General features: G+C 34.8%; 2 long non-coding RNA genes across 8 annotated transcripts in view; one reads left to right on the top strand and one right to left on the bottom strand.

The window, feature by feature from the left end:
• LOC141376198 (uncharacterized) overlaps window positions 1–18473 on the bottom strand; it is a 36396-nt gene extending 17923 nt beyond the window's left edge. For 2 of the 6 annotated variants that reach the window (XR_015499856.1, XR_015499857.1), the window contains exons 1-3: window positions 15647–15700; window positions 13804–13920; window positions 8735–8849 (exon numbers count right to left, since the gene is read on the bottom strand). This is a non-coding gene — a long non-coding RNA (uncharacterized LOC141376198). Of the gene's footprint in view, window positions 1–785; window positions 1025–8734; window positions 8850–13803; window positions 13921–15646; window positions 15701–17968 lie in introns of those variants that run through there. The other 4 variants (XR_015499854.1, XR_015499853.1, XR_015499855.1 and 1 more) reach the window with 4 other exon arrangements.
• On the top strand, window positions 15212–17160 carry LOC137496433 (uncharacterized). Of its 2 annotated transcripts, none has more exons than XR_015499850.1 (5): window positions 15212–15334; window positions 15652–15696; window positions 15807–15978; window positions 16431–16574; window positions 17068–17160. It is a non-coding gene; the product is annotated as an uncharacterized LOC137496433 (long non-coding RNA). The 2 variants fall into 2 exon arrangements; XR_015499849.1 differs by having other exon boundaries at window positions 15652–15706.
• Window positions 18474–22922: the final 4449 nt, after the last annotated feature.

Here is a 22922-nt window from a genome sequence, read left to right as displayed (position 1 = left end):
TTCCTCCATTTTAGCAAGGGAGAAGAGAAAGGAGGGGTTCAAAGGGCTCGCCGGGCCCCATTTGCAGATGTTCAGAGGATGAAATGTCCAGGGATTGTGGCAACACATCAAACTCTTTCTTCTCGCTGTCTGTCACGAGCTCCCTTCATAGTGCACAGTGTGTGTCCTGGCATGGGTGCTGGAACAGGGTTCACCCCGCGCGGACACCAAAGACACGCTGCTTTCCTTGGATGAAAGCTCGTGCGGGCCTCTCGCATACGAGCCGCTGGAGGAAAATCCCTCCGCGGCGTGACCCTAGTGTACCCCCCTAACCGCCGGGTCCCGTCCAGCGCTTATGAAATCATGGGTAACACGCAGGGTGGGGAGAAGGCCATAAAAAAAGCAGCACACCCCAAATTAAAGCAAGGTTCAGTAGTAATTGTTCAGGGTCATTTTGACCATTAGAGAACATTGGAAAGGAATCATGGGAAGCGTGTGAACGTCCTGCCCAGGTGAGGCAGCGTTCCCAGAGCTGCGGTTTGCGCTGGTGATTCCTGCGGGATCGCTGCGCGTTTATTTTCTTTTATTCTGAGGTGGAAAAATCCCACCTGGGGCCGCTGGACAGGCTCTCTCGGCTGGCAGCGCTTTTCCCAGTTCTGGCGTCAGCGCCTTGTAGCACCTTGTAACCACAGTGTGGTTTTTACGAGAGGAACACTAGAGTTCACGGAAAACACACACTATATGCTTTTAAAAACCAACGTCATTTTGGACAATCATAAAAATGTGTTTTGAAATTCACACCGTGATTAAGGTTTTATGCTTTTTTAATTACAAAAAAATCACACCAAAATAATATATTTTCTTCTCTCTTTTTTTGTATTGACGTTAAAGTTCCCATATTCTTCTTTTGCTGCCGTTCACACGCATTGGGGAGTCGGGGGTAAGCAGGGTTTATGAAGCCCATGTGACACTAATGATTTTCCTCCATCAGGTGTACAATCAAACTACAACAGCCATAAAGAGGGCGATGGGAAAGTCTTGTTCACTAAAAAAAAAAAAAAGATTAATTGGATTCTTTTTTAAGCAAACAATTTATATGGACTGAATTTAAACTAAATAAATGTAGTAATGTACAACTTTATTTGTTTGTTTAAATTCAGCCTTTAACAATTGTTTGCAGCCACTTATCTTAAAAAAAAATAGTAAATTGAATGAATAATTTTTTTTTTCAGTATAGATTGGCCGATTACTTGAGGCATTTATTTTAAAAAATGTATTCAATTACTTGAACGCAGCTCTTTTATGCTAAAGGTTTTAAATGTCAGAATTAAAAAAGCCACTTTTTATAGTTTTAATAAGTTTTAATGTAAAACTGTGAAGCTACTGTAACTTTACATACACCACCTGAAAAACGTCTTGTCATCTATCCAAGTTTTAGGAACAACAAACAATACTTTGACTTCTAGTTGATCATTTGGTATCAGAAGTGGCTTATATGAAAGGCAAAGGCCTCTGGATTACACTTATTTCACCAAAATAAAATATGATCAGGCTTTGATTTTAAATATTTCATTAGGACAGTAAGGTCTGACTTTGCTTAGACAAAAGTCTTGTCACCTAACGGAAATAATGTACAGTACAGAATATAAAGTAATAGTGCAGTGGAAAGGGAATTAATATTGTGTATGACTCCCATGAGCTTGGAGGACTGCATCCATACATCTGTGCAATGACTCAAATCACTTATTAAAAAAGTCATGTGAAATGCCAAAGAAAGCGTTCTTGCAGGACTCCCAGAGTTCATCGAGATTCTTTGGATTCATCTTCAATGCCTCCTCTTTCATCTTACCTCAGACATGCTCAATAATGTTCATGTCTTGTGACTGGGCTGGCCAATCCTGAAGCGCCTTGACCTTCTTTGCTTTCAGGAACTTTGATGTGGAGGCTAAAATATGAGTAGGAGTGCTATCCTGCTGAAAAATTTGCCCTCTCCTGTGGTTTGTAATGTAATGGGCAGCACAAATGTCTTAATACCTGAGGTTGTTAATGCTGCCATCGACTCTGCAGATCCCTCGCACGTCCCCATAATGAATGTAACCCCAAATCATGACTTTTCCTTCGCCAAACTTGACTGACTTCTGTGAGAATTATGGGTCCATGCGGGTTCCAATAGGTCTTCTGCTGTATTGGTGATGATTGGGATGCAGCTCAACAGATGATTCATCAGAAAAGTCTACTTTCTGCCACTTTTCAAAATGATCAACTAAAAGTCAAGCTATTATTATATTTTTGAAGTGTTTCAGTCAGGTTTCAGGGCTCACCACAGTACAGAAACCGCCTTAGTGAAAATAACCAACGATTTACTCTTAGCTGCTGACCGAGGGTGCGTCTCGCTATTAGTTTTACTCGATCTTAGTGCGGCATTTGATACCATTGACCACAATATCCTCATAAATCGTTTAAAGTCTACAGGTGTCCAGGGACAGGCTCTACAATGGTTTAAGTCTTACTTAACTGACCGCTACCAGTTTGTAAATCTTAATGGACAGCCTTCACAAATCTGCCCAGTAAAGTATGGGGTGCCTCAAGGATCAGTTTTAGGCCCTTTACTGTTTACAATTTACATGCTACCTCTGGGAGACATTATTAGAAGACATGGGATCAGCTTTCACTGCTATGCAGATGATACTCAATTATATATTTCCACTAAACCTGACGAGACGTCTGAACTTTCTAAACTAACTGAGTGTATCAAAGATATCAAAGACTGGATGACCAACAATTTTCTTCTCTTAAACTCAGACAAAACAGAATTATTACTTATTGGGCCTAAATCTTGCACACAGCAGATCTCGCAACTCAATTTACAATTAGAGGGATACAAAGTTAGCTTTAGCTCTACTATAAAAGATCTGGGTGTCATATTAGACAGCAATCTAACTTTTAAAAACCATATATCCCATGTCACAAAAACTGCCTTCTTTCATCTGAGAAATATCGCTAAATTACGAAATATGCTATCCATCTCAGATGCAGAAAAGCTAGTCCATGCTTTTATGACTTCGAGACTGGATTATTGTAATGCTCTATTTGCTGGCTGCCCAGCATCCTCTATTAACAAACTTCAATTAGTACAAAATGCAGCAGCCAGAGTTCTGACCAGGTCCAGAAAATATGATCATATAACCCCAATTTTATCCTCCTTACACTGGCTGCCTGTTAAATTTCGTATTGAATTTAAAATATTACTTCTCACCTATAAAGCTCTAAATAATCTAGCTCCTGTTTATCTAACCAACCTTCTGTCTCGCTACGAACCAACTCGCTCCTTAAGATCTCAAAATTCAGGGCTTCTGGTAGTACCTAGAATAGCAAAATCAAGTAAAGGAGGTCGAGCCTTCTCTTTCATGGCTCCTACACTCTGGAATAGCCTTCCTGATAACGTCCGAGGCTCAGACACACTCTCCCAGTTCAAAACTAGATTAAAGACCTATCTGTTTAGTAAAGCATACACTCAGTGCATCCCCTAGCGGGTTCCACACTGGCTTCTACATCTTGCTTATATACACTATGAACAGCAGCTACGCTAATTATTCTCTTTATTCTCTATTTTCACCTGGGGATACTCATCCCGAGGTCCTCAGATTAGGCGGAGTCACTGATTGGATCCAAGACCAGCGACGTGATGATCCCAAGGATTCCATATTCGGGACCAGGCCATATCCTGAGCTGCTGCTGCGCTGATGGTCATGGGGAGTGGAGAACATGAGTCTGATTCCAGCGACGCTCCAGGGACAGACGAGTCTTCATTGAGGCCATCTTCCAGCATAAACCACGGCGAATGAATTTCTGCACAAGACTTTTGGCCAGCGGAGAAATTAAAATGGTCGTGCCCAACTGAGTCTGGTTCTCTCAAGGTTTTTTTTCTTCACTCCCATCAGGTGAAGTTTTTTTTCCCTCTCCGCTGTTGCCACTGCCTCGCATGGTTCAGGATTGGTAGAGCTACCCATCGATGAATTTGCTCTTCAGTGTTTGAACTCTCAGTAATGATTAAATCACACTGAACAGAGCTAAACTGAACTGAACTGAACTTAAACACTAAAACCTGAACCACACTGTTCCAGTTACTATGACCATTTATGTGAAGCTGCTTTGACACAATCTACATTGTAAAAGCGCTATACAAATAAAGCTGAATTGAATTGAATTGAATTATTTGTTGCTCTTACAATTGGGATCGACAAGACCTTTGTCCGGTAGTGTAGATTTAAAAAGCAAAAATGTCATAAAACCATCATCAAGTATCAAGTCAAACAATCATTAGTATCCTGTTCGCTCCTGTCATGCCAAAATGAATGATAACTCACCTTATATCTGTTATCAAGCAACAAAAAATACAGCTCCTGAGATGAAGAACATCTGACAGTCAGGGCTAATGATTAAACTTTTGCTCAGACAATGATCTGAGGACAGCAGCGATGTCTACAAGCGAGCTAAATACTGCATTGTGTAACTATATGGTACACAGACAGTACTGTTACTTCATTTGTGCTTAAATATCTCTCTCAAATCACGCAAAGACTCTCAAACAGTGTAAAAGGGTATTGCAGAGTTGAACATGATACGACGTGAATACTGGTTAGCGCCCACGTATATAAATAAATAAATATATATATATATATATATATATATATATATATATATATATATATATATATATATATATATATATATATATATATATATATATATAAGGAACGCCACCCTCTACTAAAATGGTGGATCTATTGACGCATTCCTTTAACATCAGGGTAGGCGACATCTAATGTATATATGTATATTGACGCATTCCTTCAGGGTGGGCGACATCTAATTTATGTATTTTTTTTTTTTACCCACAAATTTACCCACTGGCCTCGTTCCATCATGGCCTCCTAACCCTCCCCATATCATAATTGGCTTCATTACACTGTCTTCTCTCTCTGTGGTGTGCAGTCTGGTGCAAAATTATGAGGTGCCGTATAGGATTTAAATCAAACTTTGCTTATCAACACATACATAAAACATGTGTATATACACCTATAAATTACTCGCATATACACCTATACTACCGGATGTTCAAAACAACATGGATGAAACTTGTGTATATACATATAAACTTGACGCATGAATACACCCACATACACACGCACATACATATAAACTCGATCCTCACATAAACACTCACATTAACACACGCACATACATATAAACTTGCTGCATGCAAACACACCTATACATACTCGCATATACATATAAACTCGATTCTCGCATAAATACCCACATTTACATGCACATACATATAAACTCGCAGCATGCAAACACACCTATACATACTCGCATATACATATAAACTCGGTCTATGTATATACACCCTCAACAACACGCGCACATACACAAACTCACTGCATGCAAACACACCTATAACATCTCACGCAAACATACAAAAAATAAATAAATAAATAAAATTCACAAACGTTTATCACGAATCTGGTTATTGCAAAGCTTAAGAAATATAAATAATGTGATTAATAGAGGGATTAAATATGTTAAATTGTGAACATATGTTATATCAAATATTAGTCTATATAAATAGACTACTCAAAATAAGAAATATTTTTATTTAAAAACTTTTCATTTAATTAGGTAATTACATACACAAATATAAATGGACAGATAGAACCCTTAAAGGACATTCAAAAAGAAACCAGTATTATAAATATAAATGTAAACTCAAACTAAACTCCTCTTTTCTATTGCAAATGTTAATGTAGCCTATAGTCTTCTTGTTTTTTTTTTTTGTAATTTTTATAATTATTATGCTTTTTATATGTTTTTACAATGTGGGTGTCAAAATTGCAAGATTTTGGTATCATTTTGATTGTTAATTATTCAGCATATACAAAAAAAAAAAAAAAAAAAAAACGCTGATTAAAAGTCTCTGCTCATCATGTTGGTCAAGTTAACCCCCAAGGAAAAGCTATATATATATTCTCTGTACACTCCTTTTGTGTTTAATAACTACTAATATTTTTACAGCAGCTGGCATCCAGCATTTTGGTGCATTAGCCTGTTTATTGGTGACAGGAAAACCCACTTAAGTGCATTCCTGCCCCCTACTGGACATAAGTGTGTATCATAACCCTTGACGAATAGTGACACCAATAATAAAACAAACATAAAAAACTAATATTAAACAAACATATTTTATTCAAAATGATTACTTAAGCAACTTTATATTTATTAAACCATAATAACATTTCCAATAATTTAATTGCATAATAAACCTTTAATTTTGCAGGAGCATTCCTTAGCATTACCTTTTTATTTATTTATTTTTTAGAATTACCATAATCTATTTTCATAATTCAACAGATGTAATTCCTCTATTAATCGCATTATTTCTGTTTCTTAAGGTTTGCAATAACCTGATTCATGACAAATAATAATCTTGTTCATTACACTCAAAGGACTTTTACGTTGAAATTAAACTACTTCCTTTTAAAGTGAAATAACTTCCTTTTACTGTGAAAATTCATGCATACACACATCTGAAATCACTTGCATATATGTATATACACAACTTACTGTATATATGTTTGTGAATTTTATTTTGTATGTTTGCACAAGTGTCATTTGGGTGTTTATGCTCACATCAAGTTTATATTCTTATGTGAGAGTTTATGGGTGTATATGCATATATCAGGTTTAAATGTATATGCGAGTATGTATAGGTGTGTTTGCATGCAGCAAGTTTATATGTATGTGCGTGTGTTAATGTGAGTGTTTATGTGAGGATCGAGTTTATATGTATGTGCGTGTGTATGTGGGTGTATTCATGCGTCAAGTTTATATGTATATACACTAGTTTCATTCATGTTGTTTTAAACATCCGGTAGTATAGGTGTATATGCGAGTAATTTATAGGTGTATATACACGTGTTTTATGTATGTATTGATAAGCAAAGTTTGATTTAAATCCTATACGGCACCTCATAATAATCTTAACCAAACCAAACCAGTGTAGATTCACACCCCTACTAGTTACAATCATAGACATTTTTCTTGGCTGCTGCAGGGAGGGCGCCATAGCGACCAGCGTCTTCCGGTAGAATGTTTAGAACTTCCGTTTACATCATTTACAACCAGTAACTTGCGATCCGAAAATGGGTTTCAATAGTGTCTTGAGTGGATTACGAAGTGTTTTTGTGATACAACTTTGAAAGGTGTGTGTTAAAGCTGTCAGATCTAAAGTCAGATCTGTGGTTCAAGCGTGAGAGAAAAACAGTATTGTAAGCCAGGTTTCTTTTTGTTCTGCTTAATCACGTGCTCCAAAAAAGATATAAAATAAACAAAACAATATGATGTCTTTTGACTGCTTTTTTTTTTTAATAACTACATTACACAATACTTGTACTTTTACTTTCAGTACTTGAGTAGTAAATTTTGAAATAAACTACCTGCAATACTTAAGTACAAAAATTTTTGAATACTTTAGTACTTCCACTTAAGTATGGTGCTTAAAGAGAACTTCTACTTCTACTCAAGTCAATTGTTGATAGAGCACTTGGACTTTTACTTAAGTCTCGGTCTCTAGTACTTAATACATCTCTGCCAATAACATAATTTTTTATATACTGTTTACATTTTATGATATAATTTATTTCTCAAATAATGTATGACAGCAGTATTAATATAAAAAAAAAAACTGGTGCGCTTTTAAAACTAAGTCCACAAGCTAAATCTAACATTTTTAAAGCTGAATTTTAGCTTAAAGCTCCAAACCCATTGAGTCCAATCAACGTTTTGTTTTTGCAAACGTCCTGTTTGATGTGATGAGGTCTTTGGTGAGAATGACTAGGTAAATAAGATGCAGGTAAAGCCTATCTGTTTGTCCAGACAGTGTAAACGTGATAAGCAGCTCTACATGATGTCTCTCTGATTGGCTTTGCAGAACATATAAAACAGCTTGCCTCTGCTTATCATCACAGAGATTTGTCTTATAGACTCGTCCTTAATACCTCACAGCAGACTATATTTGAGCAATTAGCGTTGACCTTCCCTTAATAAGAAAAGATAATAAATCAATAAGTATAGTCAACCATACAAATTAAAGACAAAGCATAAGTTTTAAAGAGCTAAATTCTGGGACTGTGAAAGGAATTGTGGCTGTGGGAAGTTGAACCATGACAAATCACATTAAAACACAAATTTAAGACCTTTACTAGGTCCATTGCTGCAGACAGAACTGGTTACTAGAAATCTGTTCACTAAAATGTAGAGTATGTGTGATCTTATTCAATGGCAGTTGACAGATGAGGCAGACAATTATCAGTAAATAATGGCACAAAAATGTTAATCTGTTACTGACAGAAAGCTCCCATATAACCAATTATGCTGTAACCTCTTTTATAGGTTTTTTTTTTTGTTATTTTATCTTTACTGATCTTCATATTGTTTCAACATATTCAGTGTGTACTGATAAATAGTACTGATAAATATAAAACATACAAAAAATATTGTTACAAAAGTTTTTGTTCTATTCTAAAATGATCTGACAACATTTTGCCAAACTTTATTCATTAATTTTCCTTCGGCTAAGTCCTATTCTGGTATATACGCAGCAGATGCCCTTCTAGCAACAATCCAAAACTGGGAAACACCCATACACACTCACATTCACACACACTCATACATTACGTCTAATTTTACTTACCCGGAAATTGGAGCACCCGGAGAAAACCCACGCGAATATGGGGAGAACATTCAAACTGGACCAGCGACCTTCTTGCTGTGAGGTTACAGTGCTATCCACTGAGCCACTGAGCCCCCTGCCAAATTTCAAATGAAAATATTGTTATTCTGACCAACAATAGTCTTTTTGTCCCAGAAAAATGTGTAAAGCGCTTTGAGTGTCTAGAAAAGCGCTACATAAATGTAGGGAATTATTATTATTAAAAATAACAAATGTTTAAATATAACACATTCTTCTGATGTTAAAACATTGGCTCTTTTAAAAAATGAATATAAACATGACACCCTTTTTTCAGATTTTTACATAAAAAAAGCTCTAAATGAAAAAATTTATATTCATATTAGGGCTGAAAACTATCAATTTTTTAATAATTGATTAATCTGCCACTAAGCGATCGTATAAACAAAAATATGTAATATTGTATAAATATATAATAATTTATTTTGAATTTCTTATGACTTTATAGTGAATTTGCACATGAATTATCTGTATTAAACAGAAAAAAAGCATTTTGAAGTAGCGGCTTTGATACTTCTGCCATTTTTAATTCTTTGAAGAATCAGTTAGTATGAAAAAGAGCAACTGATGCAATTCTTAAAACTGCTATTATTTGTATTCATTAAAAGCATGAAAAGGTTTGAAACGGCACAATAAAATGCCTAAATAAACCATCACAAAATGTCAATTTTTACAGCAACCGACTATTTATTCATTAGTTGAACTAATAATGAGCAATACTTGTACAGCATTTATTAATCATACTTCAATATTTACTAATCCATTATTACAAAAAAAATCAAATTTATAGTTGTTAAGTCAGGGATGTCGCGACTGAACAATCAGAATCAACTATTCCAGATAGCCTTGCAACAACAGTTAGTTATTGCAGTGAATTTACACAAAAAAAGGACAACTTTACTTTAATTAAGCAACTTTTTCAATATTGTTCATAGTTTTATCATGTTAGTAAATACATTAACTATCATTATTTAATAAAACCTTATAGTAGAGTGTTACCAACATTTAACTAAATAGGATATTTGCTCTCAGCCACCTAAACATCATCTCAAAATCTTACATTTATTTTCTTTCAGGTTTTAAATCTGAACGTGTTGCAATAGACTAGGGCCGCTCAATCCTGTTCCTGGAGATCTACCTTCCTGCAAAACACAGCTCTCACCCTGATCAAACACACCTGAACCAATTAATAAGGCCCTGAACAGCACTTGATAATTACAGGCAGGTGTGTTTAAAAATGGGTAGCAACTGAAATCTACAGGAAGGTAGACCTCCAGGAACAAGGTTGAGCACCCCTGCAATAGACATTTCTATGATGATTTCTATACAGTATTTAGTCTTTTCTATAAGTATAACTGGGTTTCTCTGACATGGAGTTTTAGTGGGGAATTGACTGAATCATTGGCTTGCTATTGGTGGATCTCAAGTGACTGACATAAATCTGTGTAATAGGGATGCTCTGATCGATCGGCCAGAAATTGGAATCAGCCGGTAATCACATTTCATGACTCGATCGGTACTCGCTAATCTGGTCGATTTTATGAACCGATCACAATTGTTTGTTTACGAGTTTACAAGCCGAGGACATATAAGAACTGAAATATTTGTAAACATCATAACTGAAAGTTCTGTGTTTCCAGCAATCATTTTAGTTCATTTTATTAGGGAAATAAAAAAAAATATTTGTAACTTATCTTAATAATATAACTTATTATAATGTATTTATTGCAATAAACAGTAGTTTATGGGCCTATTTCCTTTTAGTAAAGAAGTAATGTATTTATATCAGTGGAGATGATAGTGGACTTTAGGAGAAACCGCATTTCACTCAACAGCACTGTGGCTGCAGTAGAGTCATTCAGGTTCCTGGGCACCCCCATCTCTCAGGATCTGAAGTGGGACATTCACAAAGACTCTACTGTGAAGAGAGCCCAGCAGAGACTGTACTTCCTTCGTCAGCTGAGAAAGTTTAACCTGCCACAGGAGCTGCTCGTGCAGTTCTACTCAGCTGTCATCCAATCCATCTTCTGCACTTCAATCACCTTCTGGTTCGGCTCAGCTGCCAAAACCGACCTCTGTAGACTACAGCGAATAGTACGAACTGCTGAATGAATCACTGGCACTACCCTACACTTCAAGAACTGTACTCTTCCAGAGTGAGTAAAAGGGCTCGCAAAATCACTCTAGACGCCTCGCACCCAGCACACTACCTGTTCGAACTGTTACCGTCTAATCGGCGCTTTAGAGCACCAAGCACAAAAACAGCCAGATTCAGGAAAAGTTTCTTTCCTCAGGCCGTCTACCTCATGAACAGTTAAATATTCCCTAACTGTGCAATAAATATGTGCAATACTTTCTCATACGCTCTTGTACAAAGCACATTATATCAATATAAAATGCAATTCCTTTTCCAGTCACATTTGTACACAGCAATCTGTACATACAACTCAACATCCAGATTTCTTGACTAACTGCATCTCTGTTTATTGTTTATCATCTTTATTTTTCTCATATGGATTTTGTGTTGTCACTTGTCACTTTATGTACACTGGAAGCTTCTGTAGCCAAAACAAATTCTTTGTGTGTGTGAAGCACACTTGGCAATAAAACTGATTCTGATTCTGTCTAGGTGTGCACTTTTACTTCTTATGCATCATAGCGCTCTAAAATTCATTCAGACATGTAGAATTTTTCTTTCATCATTTGCAATATTTCTAAATCGCTTTGTTAGTGATTTTTCCAATTTTTAGTATCCGTTTAATCTATTATTTTCTGTAAAGCAGCTTTTAGCTATTACAAGTCCACACTAAATGGTTATAAGAAACGTGTTTAGGGAATTATATCTTTAATTTAATTATATTCTCACCACAAACGAACCGCTCCAGGGTTTGTTTAAAAAGCGTACTGAGACCACCTTTTCAAGTAGGTCTCGGTACGCTTATTTGATCAGCTTTTGGTGCGCACTCGAGTACGATTGCTGCATTCTCACCTGCCCAAACGAACCGTACCAAAAGGGGAAACGAACTCTAGTGCGATTCAATCGAACTAAATAAGGCAGGTGTGAAAGCACCCTTATTCTCTTAGGTAAGGAGAGATATCCAGCTAAGTATCATACTTGATGGGAAAAAGTGCTTTATGCATTTTAAAGCTTAAAGCATAAGAAACGGTACTTGGTATCGCCCGATCACCATGACAAGGAATTGGTACTCGGTATCATTCATTCATTTATTTTCTTGTCGGCTTAGTCCCATTATTAATCCGGGATCGCCACAGCAGAATGAACCGCCAGTTTATCCAACACATTTTTACGCAGTGGATGCCCTTCCAGCCCCAACCCATCTCTGGGGGAGATCCACACACACACACTTATACACTACAGACTATTTAGCCTACCCAATTCAACTGTACCACATGTCTTTGGACTGTGGGGGAAACTGGAGCACCCAAAGAAAACCTACATGAACGCAAGGAGAACATGCAAACTCCACACAGAAACGCCAACTGAGCTGAGGATCAAACCAGCGACCTTCTTGCTGTGAGGCGACAGCACTACCTACTGCGCCACTGCTTCGATGTTACTCGTTATCAGCTGCAAAAATCCTTATCAGAGCATCCCTGTGTAATTGTGTATAATTATATAATATTCATTGGATATTCATATATGACTTTAGTGTGAATTTGAACATGAATTATCTGTGTTAAACAGAAAAAAAGCAATAGCTTTAGTAGTCGCTTTAATGCTTCTGTGTCACATTTAATTCTTTGAAGCATCGATTTGTATGAAAAAAAGCAACTGAAGCAATTCCTAAAATTGCTATTATTTGTATTCATCAAAAGCATTAAAAGGTTTGAAACAGCACAATAAAACACCTAAATAAACCATCACAAAATGTCCATTTTTACAGCAACCGACTATTTAAAACAAACTAGCAGTGTGTTTGTGGCCCATCCAGCAGCTGTTCACGTTTTGGCGTTCTGCTGTAAGTGGCCACACGGGGCTCAGGAAGACTCCACTTGTCTTTGGCCTCATTAAAGGGCAAAGTTGTTTTTCTGTGGCAGAGGGCAAAGAAACCAAGCCATAAATGCGAGCTGCGCAGATGGTTATGTTCTGCAACAGCGAGGCAGACTAAATCAAACATCTGCAAAGCATTTGTGCTGGATCTCCGCAGTCCAGACAACCCTTCATCATCCACCACTTCGCACCTGCAGCGCTCACGCATATATGAGCACGTCTCTGTGTGGCTGCGCAGAATATGAATGCTAACATACAGTAAGTGTTGCTGATTTGGTGTCACATGTTTCTTTTGAAGTTTAATCGGAAACCAAGGGCTTGATTTCAACACGATAGTTCAGTGCTGTTATGTGCAGTGTTGTGCAATAGGCTTATTCATGCTCCCAAAACAAGAGTGATCAGACTGAGGCTGAATGCACAGCCACATATGAAAGTGCTTAGGGTCAGTTTATCAGCACGGCCACATGGATTCACAAGGCAACAGAAAGATTTGTAATTGCTGATCAAGTTCTACACATATCTATAGCTTGTGTTATATGTTACTAAAGATTTTGTCTAACTGGCTAATATTTGGATCACACTTTATAATAAATACTCAAGAAATGTTTATTTATATTTATATTATTGGTTTATATAATATTTATTTCAGCTTGTCTATACTAATTTAAAACGAGCTAATCCAACAACATTCTTGAGGTTTTTTTGGGACAAATAATTTTTTTTGTTCAATCCACTTAAATTTGTAAAAATAACTACTTATAACACTACCAATACTACTTATAATACTACAAATATTTATTTATTTTTTTTTTGGGGGGGGGGGGGGGGGGCAATTTGTTATGTAAAATTCTTAGCAGATAGCACATTCAAAATGTATTCACAAATTTATTTTCATTTTATAAATATACTGTAGTTCTGGCTCATATTTTTAACCATTACCGTACAAAATTGGAGGTAATGTTAATTAAACAATGTACTGATAAATCATTCATTCATTTACCTTCAGCCTTGTTTCTTTATTCATCAGGGGTCACCACAGCAGAATGAACCACCAACTTATCTAGCATATGTTTTAGACAGCGGATGTCCTTCCAGCTGCAATCCAGTAATGGGAAAACTGATAAATCATTGAAAATAAATACTTTAAAAAAATAGGAATTGACCGAGCAATTATGAAAAGTAGAATATATTTTACCCAAACAAAGACTTCTTAATACAACTTCTAAATGTGTTTTCTTAATAATAAATACATGTTTGCTTGTTTGTTTGTTTTACCTCTATGGTTCCTTCCTACAGGCATTAACTAACCCTTACAAAAATAGCCTACAGGAATCCTGCAGGATTTTCATTTTTTTCTGCAGGAACCTGCTGGTATCCTGTAGGAATTATGAAATCCTGCAGGACAAATTGACAATATGTGCAGGCAATTCCTACAGGTTTTAGAATCATGCAGTACTTTTTGCAGGAATCCTGAAGGATTCATTTTTTTTCCTTTTCAGAAAAGCTGCTGTCCTGCAGGAATTCAAAAATCCTGTAAGACACATTGACAATATGTGCAGGAATTTCCTACAGGTTTTTACAATGGATCCAAGCAAGTGACAAATCCTGCAGGATTGTATAATTCCTGCAGGACTTGCAGGAATTATTTGTTGTAATTGGAATGAAAGAAATTGTGTCACTTGTTTTTGGTAGCAATACAATATGAGTTCTAACAGATAAACATTACAACAAACAAACAAAAAATAAGAAAATAAATACATAAAGTATACAAATAGATTATAGGCAATTATAAAAATCAACCATTACACTAAACCATTCAAATTATGCATTTATGCAAACAAGCAAGCTGTACACTTTTACGTTTCATTTCTATACTTTTTTTTTTCATTTATTAAAAATCTGTTTGGTTAGATGCAAAAAAATAAAAAATAAATAAATAAATAAATAAATAAATAAAACTGCAAGACCTGTCCTTGAGGTAGATATATGTTAAACGTATGTCTGTGCATTTTATGAGTTCAACAGAGTCTCCTCCTCTTTCTTTTAAAATGTTTGTTGCTGTTATCCTTTATTCTGTCTTTTTGACCTGAGCAACCTATTTTATTCTGTGTCCACTGCCTTTTTGTGGCAGCTGGAACTGGTGCCTCTTCATTTAAGTCAATATTTTTACAATATTTTAAGTTAATAATGACTACTACTAATATATGTGTGTGTATTATTTGACAAAATGGACTTGAGTAGACACATTAAAATAAACATTCTTATAAACAGACTTTTTTCTTTAACAAAATAAATGATTTGTTTTTGGAATACGTGTGTTTTGATGAATCTGTGCTTTACAGATTCACACAGTCTTTCACACTTAAAAAAGACGCTCGTTTTCGCCACCTACTGGCGTTACAGTGTAGTTTACATTATAAACTCCGGTAAAATGAATCATTCAGAGAAAAGATTCGATTCATTGAGATGACTCGCTTCACGTCGCCGATACGAATACACGTCAGTCAACTGTCACCAACCGTCTTCTGAAGGTAAAACACTTTTCTTAAGTTATTTTATCGTTAAAGTGCTCTAATAAATGCTCTGTTTTAATGTTAAATCAGTAAATTGTTTTGTAACACCAAAACAAATACTTACTTGATTTTTAAAGTCGAGATCACATTAACAATACTAGTAAGTTACATTGCTAACGTAATATACTAAGGTCTGCTACCGCCCATCATATCAGAACTTAATTTAAAAAATGACTATATGAAATGATATTTTTATCATTGTTAACATAACCGGTGTTTTATTTAGTATTTTCACTGCTTATAATTGATGCTAATATAGTTTTTTGTTACCTCAGAAATCATTTATCGCTGCGGCCGGACAGCAAACTACTCTTTGGCAGGTACATTAAGGTAAAACTGTTGTCATGGATACAGTCAGCTGTAGCCATCAGAATTAATTGTGTGCATGTATGTGTGTGTTTATTTATGTCTATATATTTATCTATCTTAGAAAATGGGCAAAACATGAGTCCTAACATTAGTGGAATGGAGGGAGGAACCATCGATCGATGACATTATTGTTTCTAAAAAGAACCTACTGAAAAAGAAATTTGAACCTGGGGATGTTGTGGATGTTGCCTATGAGGATGAAAGTTCACCAGCCACAGTTCTAGACATTAAAGGTAAAACGTACAGCAAACATCAAGACTTGTGATCATGAGTAGGCATTGGACAATAACCGGTTTCAAGGTTTATGTCTGTTTGGAAAAGTCACGGTTTTATAACCACCAATATTTTCTGCTATACCTTTTCCAAGGTATTTGTAAAGGTTTTTTATGTGTTGTAAAGAAATCTGTGTTTTTGAAACTAATGACGACAGCAGCGGTCAATGATTTATTTTAATTATTTAGCCTCACATGTTTGCCGTTCCAAAATATTTAAAATCTTTTCTAAAATATAATGTGTTTAAGTTGTTGTTTTTTACTCAGATTTTTAAAAATAACTTATTTTAGAGCAGTAATCACAATATTGTGATATTTTATCCAAGGTTATCATATCAACAGAAACTTAAATCCTGCTCATGCTTTATCATGATTGAAGATAAGTATTTTCAACTTTATTTATTTCTCTTTAGAGAACAAAGAAACTCTCAGGAGGAGGATATTCAGAAGAGGGGAATTTACAGACGTAGTAGAGAAGAAGTTTCCTAACGTACCAATAAAATTTATCAGAGCAGCAGTAAGGGAAAAGTAAACGATGAGCACAAGTTACAAGAAAGGTAATCATTTGTGCATGCACGCACACATACACACGCACACACTTGTATGGACCCTTTTCACATTTGCGTGTTTTTTAGCAGCTGAAATCATCATAGTTGGTAAACTCCGAGCGCAGTGAATGAGAGAGTACAACTTTTTTTTTTTTTTTTTTTTACAATTCTATTTGCTACAGAAAACAATGTCAAATTTACTGTCCTGTCCCCATAGACACTTCATTAGATACTCCTCGCATTGTTTTTTTAATTTGACATAAATATTGTATTATACATAAATTAATGTAAATGTACATAAGTTTAAAAAATCTAAATATTAAAAACTTTAAGGTATTTAGGATGCAGATGATCTTTAACAACACATCATAACAGTTTTGTGAAAAGGGTCCATTAATTGTTTATGGGGATTCTTCATAGCTGTAATGGTTTTTATACTGTACAGACTGTATTCTGTATACTCTACCACTTACAGGACACTTTTTTTTTCTTTTTGTTTTAGGAAAATGGAGTAAACGCAGCCTGTTCATTGGATTCTGGTCTACTTTTTATTTTTATTTTTTTTAACAATTTTAATAAATAATTTGTGAAAATACATTGATTCATTGTGAAATTTCTCTAACTTCAAATCTATCCTGCACAATAATCCTCCAGGAACTGTATATTTTAATAGACCTGTAGGATTGTAATTCCTGCAGGAACAATCCCTGCATAAATTTCCTTCATAAATTTCTGTCTTAAAATTTCCTTCACAAAATTCCTGCAGGTATTCCTACAGGAAAATGAGCTGAAAATCCTGTAGGATACCTGTATGAAATTCCTGCAGGATTCCTGTAGGCTATTTTTGTAAGGGAAGCTATAGTGATGATCTATTTGCTAATAAAAAAGTGTAGGTTAAGTCCATAGACTGTAAAGGTTAAGTCTTAATGAGTATATGCCATTTAAAATAATATTAATTTTAGTAAGTCCACCAACAAACAGACAGACAGACAGAAATAGATAGATAGATAGATAGATAGATAGATAGATAGATAGATAGATAGATAGATAGATAGATAGATAGATAGATAGATAGATAGATAGATAGATAGATAGATAGATAGATAGATAGACAGACAGACTGACAGACAGACAGACAGACAGACAGACAGATAGACAGATAGACAGATAGATAGATAGATAGATAGATAGATAGATAGATAGATAGATAGATAGATAATGATTTCTTAATGAGTCAGCATCTTAATGAAAATAGTGGTTGCATTCTAGCTATTTTCTTCAGCTAAAAGTTCTCAATATTTAAAAAGTAGGCTATAAATGTGACATTTTTGACGAGAGATAAAATATCATTAAGAATGTAATTAAAAGTACAACTAAAAGCATTAAAAATGTACAAAACTCACCGAGCTTGAACTTGTCTCACTCACCATGTCGGTGAAAGGCTGACTGTTTTTTTGCCTGATTAAAAATGTGAGAAACGTTAAAGGTTCCTCTTAATGTGAATATGTAAATACATGACATTCCTTAATCTGTCAGGACATTCACTGTAACTAGCGATAATCATAAAGCGCATCTAAAGTGAACAGCAGAACACACTTAGAGCCATTCAGTGAATCATTCTGCTCAAAGGGCGCGAATTTAAAGCGCCAAAGGCACTGCTTGAATGTAACAACAAAAACTTTGTCGTGCGATCATCTTTAGTAGAAATCTTTATGCTTTCTACTAGTTTTTAAAATATATTTTACAGAGATATTGACGCCGAAAATTTGTCAAATACAAGTTCCCTCCCCTGTAAATGTGTAAGCATAACTGCATTGTTATTGCTAAGTGACTCTTGGCTTTGCTGTGCCCATTTCATTCCCTTTGCGTGCAAACCTAATTAGCACTGGAATATCTTTTTTCCTGTTAACAGAAGCACAGAAGGAAAAAATACATATCAAGGTTTAGCTTTAAAGGGGAGCTCAGTAATTTTTTTCCTCATTAAAAGGTTTTATACATAAAAAACATGAACAATTCTTTAGATTAACGTGGCTCACATAGGGAACGATTTCATTTAAGTAGGCCAAACGAAAAAAACAAAACAAACCAATGTAAATAATATGTCATCTTTTTGTCTAACTTGGTATATATTTACAGAGAGAGAAAGAGATTTTATTGTTAGAAGGTCATGTAAGTTTTTTTGTATTTTTTTAAAGTAGATGATTGTTAGTGTTAGAAGCACAAAAGTGAAATTTTTATGAAGAAAAATAATAGATAATAGATAAGTGCTGGAAATAAAAATAAAAATTATTAAAAAGACTATAGAAAACCGATTAGAAAGTGATTATTAAAAGGTTTTATCGATTTATTTTAAATATAATTATGAAATATAACAGACTGTCAGTATAGTAATGAATATATGCTGATAATTATATACATTTAACTGAATGTTTACATTTAAATATACAGTTAATTATATAATTATATATATAAATAAATATTCACAAGATTTATTCATTCACTCATTCATTTTCCTTCAGCTTAGTCCCTTTATTCATCAGAGGTCGCCACAGCGCAATTTACCAAGCGCTTATCCAGCATATGTTTTACATATAGCGGATGCCCTTCCAGCTGCAACCCAGTACTGGAAAACATCCATGCTCACATATCCACACACATAAACTACGGCCAATTTAGCACCCAGAGGAAACCCAAACCAACACCCAGAGAACATGCAAACTCCACACAGAAATGCCAACTGACCCAGCTGGGACTTGAACCAGTGGCCTTGCTGTGAGGTGACAGTGCTGACCACTGAGCCATCATGTCGCCTCTATACATGAATATCTTAAAAAGTAACTACATAGTCTACTTCATGAAAAGTCCAAGTTTGTCAAATGAAGAAAACTATTAAATACGAACGACTGTGAGCTTGAAATATAATCTGCATTTTAACTTGGACTGCGCTGCACACCTCAAATCTGAAACATTTCCCAGATTTTTCACACACATTTCAACATGTGTTTCTGATCACTGTTCATATTCATATAGGCAGAGCCATATGGTGTGACAGGAAGTGTCTAAAAATAGGAAAAGAGACCCAAAAGGACAGTTTCTCCTGTCAGCAGTTCTTTATGGTGTGAATTACGCAGGCTTTGATAGTTTCTCTGCGTTCAGAAGTGGACATTTCTTTTTGTCAGCGCTTGTGGATAACACAGCCCACATCAAATACACCTAGATCGGTTTTAGGAGTTGTTCTGCTCAGCGGTGTTCTCGAATTATTTTGTTCTTGCTGAGCAAATCATATTTTTATTGCTTTGCTCTTCTAAGCACCAGACCCAGGCAGCGCATGCCATGCCAACAGATCTTTAGAGTAACTATTCGAGTACACCCCATTTTGAAAATATAGGCATTTAAACAAAACAGATTTATTGAAGATATATTCATTCAAATAATATTTTAGTCAACAAACATATTTAGAAATTGAAAGATAATACAATTCAATTCAAGCTAAATAATGAGGAAAAATGACAAGCTACAAAATCTCAAATACATTTTTCATTTATTTGCTTCTCTTCATTTTTCCTCTTTTTAAAATTTGTATTTAATATTTTTCTATAACATATAAATTAGGGTGTATTAGTTTTTGGACCGTTATCGTAAGTTGTTTTGTTAGATAGGCTGCAGACTTGGCTTCAGTACTGACTAATCTAATGTATATGCACAAATATGATACTGTATAGCTTGCTATTAAAAATCTGAATTTAAAAGAGAGATTTGTGAGAGGTGTACTTATATGTGCTGAACACTAATGCTGTTGATTTGTAACCCAATGTTGGGTCATATTGGGTTAAGAAGTGTCAGTTAAATTCAGTTGAAATAATTAATCCAATGTCATGTTTGTATAGATTTAATCTAACGTTTGATTATATGATATAAGATAGCTGATTATAAGATAGCTCAGAATTTTTTACTTTGTGTGTGTGTGTGTGTGTGTGTGTATGTGTATACAGTGCACATTATATAGTTGTCCAAAAGCAAACTATAAAAAAAATTGCACACCCAAATACATTGGGGACAATATTAAATAAAAATATTTAATAAACAGGAAAAATAAAAAGGAACATAAAAATAATTAAATAAATGTGAAATTTTATACACAGGGTGCACATTATGATTGGGGGGATGGGGGGTCAACTTTTTCGGTAATGTTATTTTGTCTAATACATTCTTCAGAGAATCAAATGCATTTATTTAAACAACATCGGTTTTCCCAGAGATGGGTTGTGGCTGGAAGGGCATCCGCTGCGTAAAAACTTGCTGGATAAGTTGGTGGTTCATTCCGCTGTGGCAACCCCGGATTAATAAAGGGACTAAGCCGACAAAAAAATGAATGAATTAATAAACAACATCGGTTTTATTAATAAAACATATATCAGTTTTCAGTGTTTTGTGGGATATTTTCGTGCATTCTGACCTACAATATCCTCTGACTATATTGGAGGTTCCTGTAGGTCAAACTATACATCTAATTTGACTTTACTTTTAAGCTATATATAAAAATAACACCTATTTTACAAGAAAAGTGTCTTGTGAATGCTTACCACGTCTATCGGCATAGACTGATTATGAATTCACAATGACATAATCCATTATAAGAGTGGTCAAATGTACATTTATATTATCTATCATTTTAATTAGTAATATTAGTATTTCAGATACAGATCAGAGCAAACTATTTCTCACTATAGGATACAGTTGAAGTCATAATTATTAGCCCCCTTTGATTTTTTTTTTTTTTAACAGAGCAAGGAAATTTTCACAGTAAGTCTGATAATGTTTTTTCTTCTGAAGAAAGTCTTTTTTGTTTTATTTCGGCTAGAATAAAAGCAGTTTTTAATTGTTTAAAAATCATTTTAAAGACAACATTATTACCCCCTTTAAGCTAATTTCTTTTGGATAGTCTACAGAACAAACCATCGTTATACAATAACTTGCCTAATTACCCTAACCTGCCAAGTTAATTAACCTAGTTAAGCCTTTAATTGTCACTTTAAGCTGTATAGAAGTGTCTTGAAAAATATCTAGTCAAATATTATTTACTGTCATCATGGCAAAGATAAAATAAATCAGTTATTAGAAATGAGTTATTAAAACTATTATGTTTAGAAATGTGTTCTCATATTTCATATTTCTAATATTTCTGACTTCAACTGTATTTTATTTTTTTGTATAGACTCTTTTGAATAAAAATGTATTATCTTTCTTTTCCTAAAGTTTATTAAAACGGTTTTGTTTAAATGCACCAAAGCATATTAGTTTTATTCACTGATAAATTGATGAAAAATATTCATTTTCAAAATGCGGTATACCTTCAAACGAACCACATGAAAAACACATTTTGATTCTGAAAACAAAAATAGTGCAAAAATATAAATAATATAAGTAAATATTCATATGTAGACTATACCAATATTTGATATTTGGAAGAGACAGCAATGTTTTGGTGAAATATACCTGATTTATAAATTAATGAACCCTGGTGGATAACCCAATCACAACAAATGAAAAATTACATTTATTCTGAGCTTTATAATACACAAATATTATCATTTTATTTATTCATTTATTTATTAATCTACCTTGGGCTTAGTCCCTTTATTCATCAGTGGTCGTCACAGCAGAATGAACTGTCAACTTATTCAGCATATGTTTTACGTAGCAGATGCCCTTCCAGCTGCAACCCAGTACTGGAAAACATCCATACACACTCATTCACTCATACACTACGACCATTTTAGTCTATTGAATTGATCTCTACCGCATGTCTTTGGACCGTGGGGGCAAACGAAGCACCCAGAGAAAAACCCAAACCAACATGGGGAGAACATGCATGCAAACTCCACACAGAAACGCCAACTTACTCGAACCAGCGTCCTTCTTGCTGAAAGACATTATTATTTTACTTATTTTACTTTTATTGACATAAACACCTAGTACATCCAGAGAAAGTTGCGAATAAGGTGGTATTTCATATATACAGTCCTAAGCAGTTTACAATTTAGTATGATTCGCTCATGCCCCAATGATGGTTGTAAGGGCGGGGTTTGGTGCCCCGCCTCCTTTTAAAAATCTGTCTGAACTAAATTTGTCTAAATTAACCACTAAACTGACGGAATGTAAGATGAGGTGTAATGAGATTTCAGTGGATTAACTTTACCAATCTGCGCTAGCAAAATAAACATTATTAATTTTGATTTCACGCAGACTTTAAAAACTAGAACCACTGTGCAGATTCTCTTTTGTCAAATGCAGAACATCAACTTCATGCCACACCAGAACACTGCCGCTCAGCATCGTAAAATGAATATATCATCT

This window comes from Danio rerio, chromosome 9, assembly GCF_052040795.2.
Source record: "Danio rerio strain M-AB ecotype USA chromosome 9, GRCz13ab, whole genome shotgun sequence".
Taxonomy (NCBI): Eukaryota; Metazoa; Chordata; class Actinopteri; order Cypriniformes; family Danionidae; genus Danio; species Danio rerio.
This window is presented reverse-complemented; position numbering and strand designations above follow the sequence as displayed.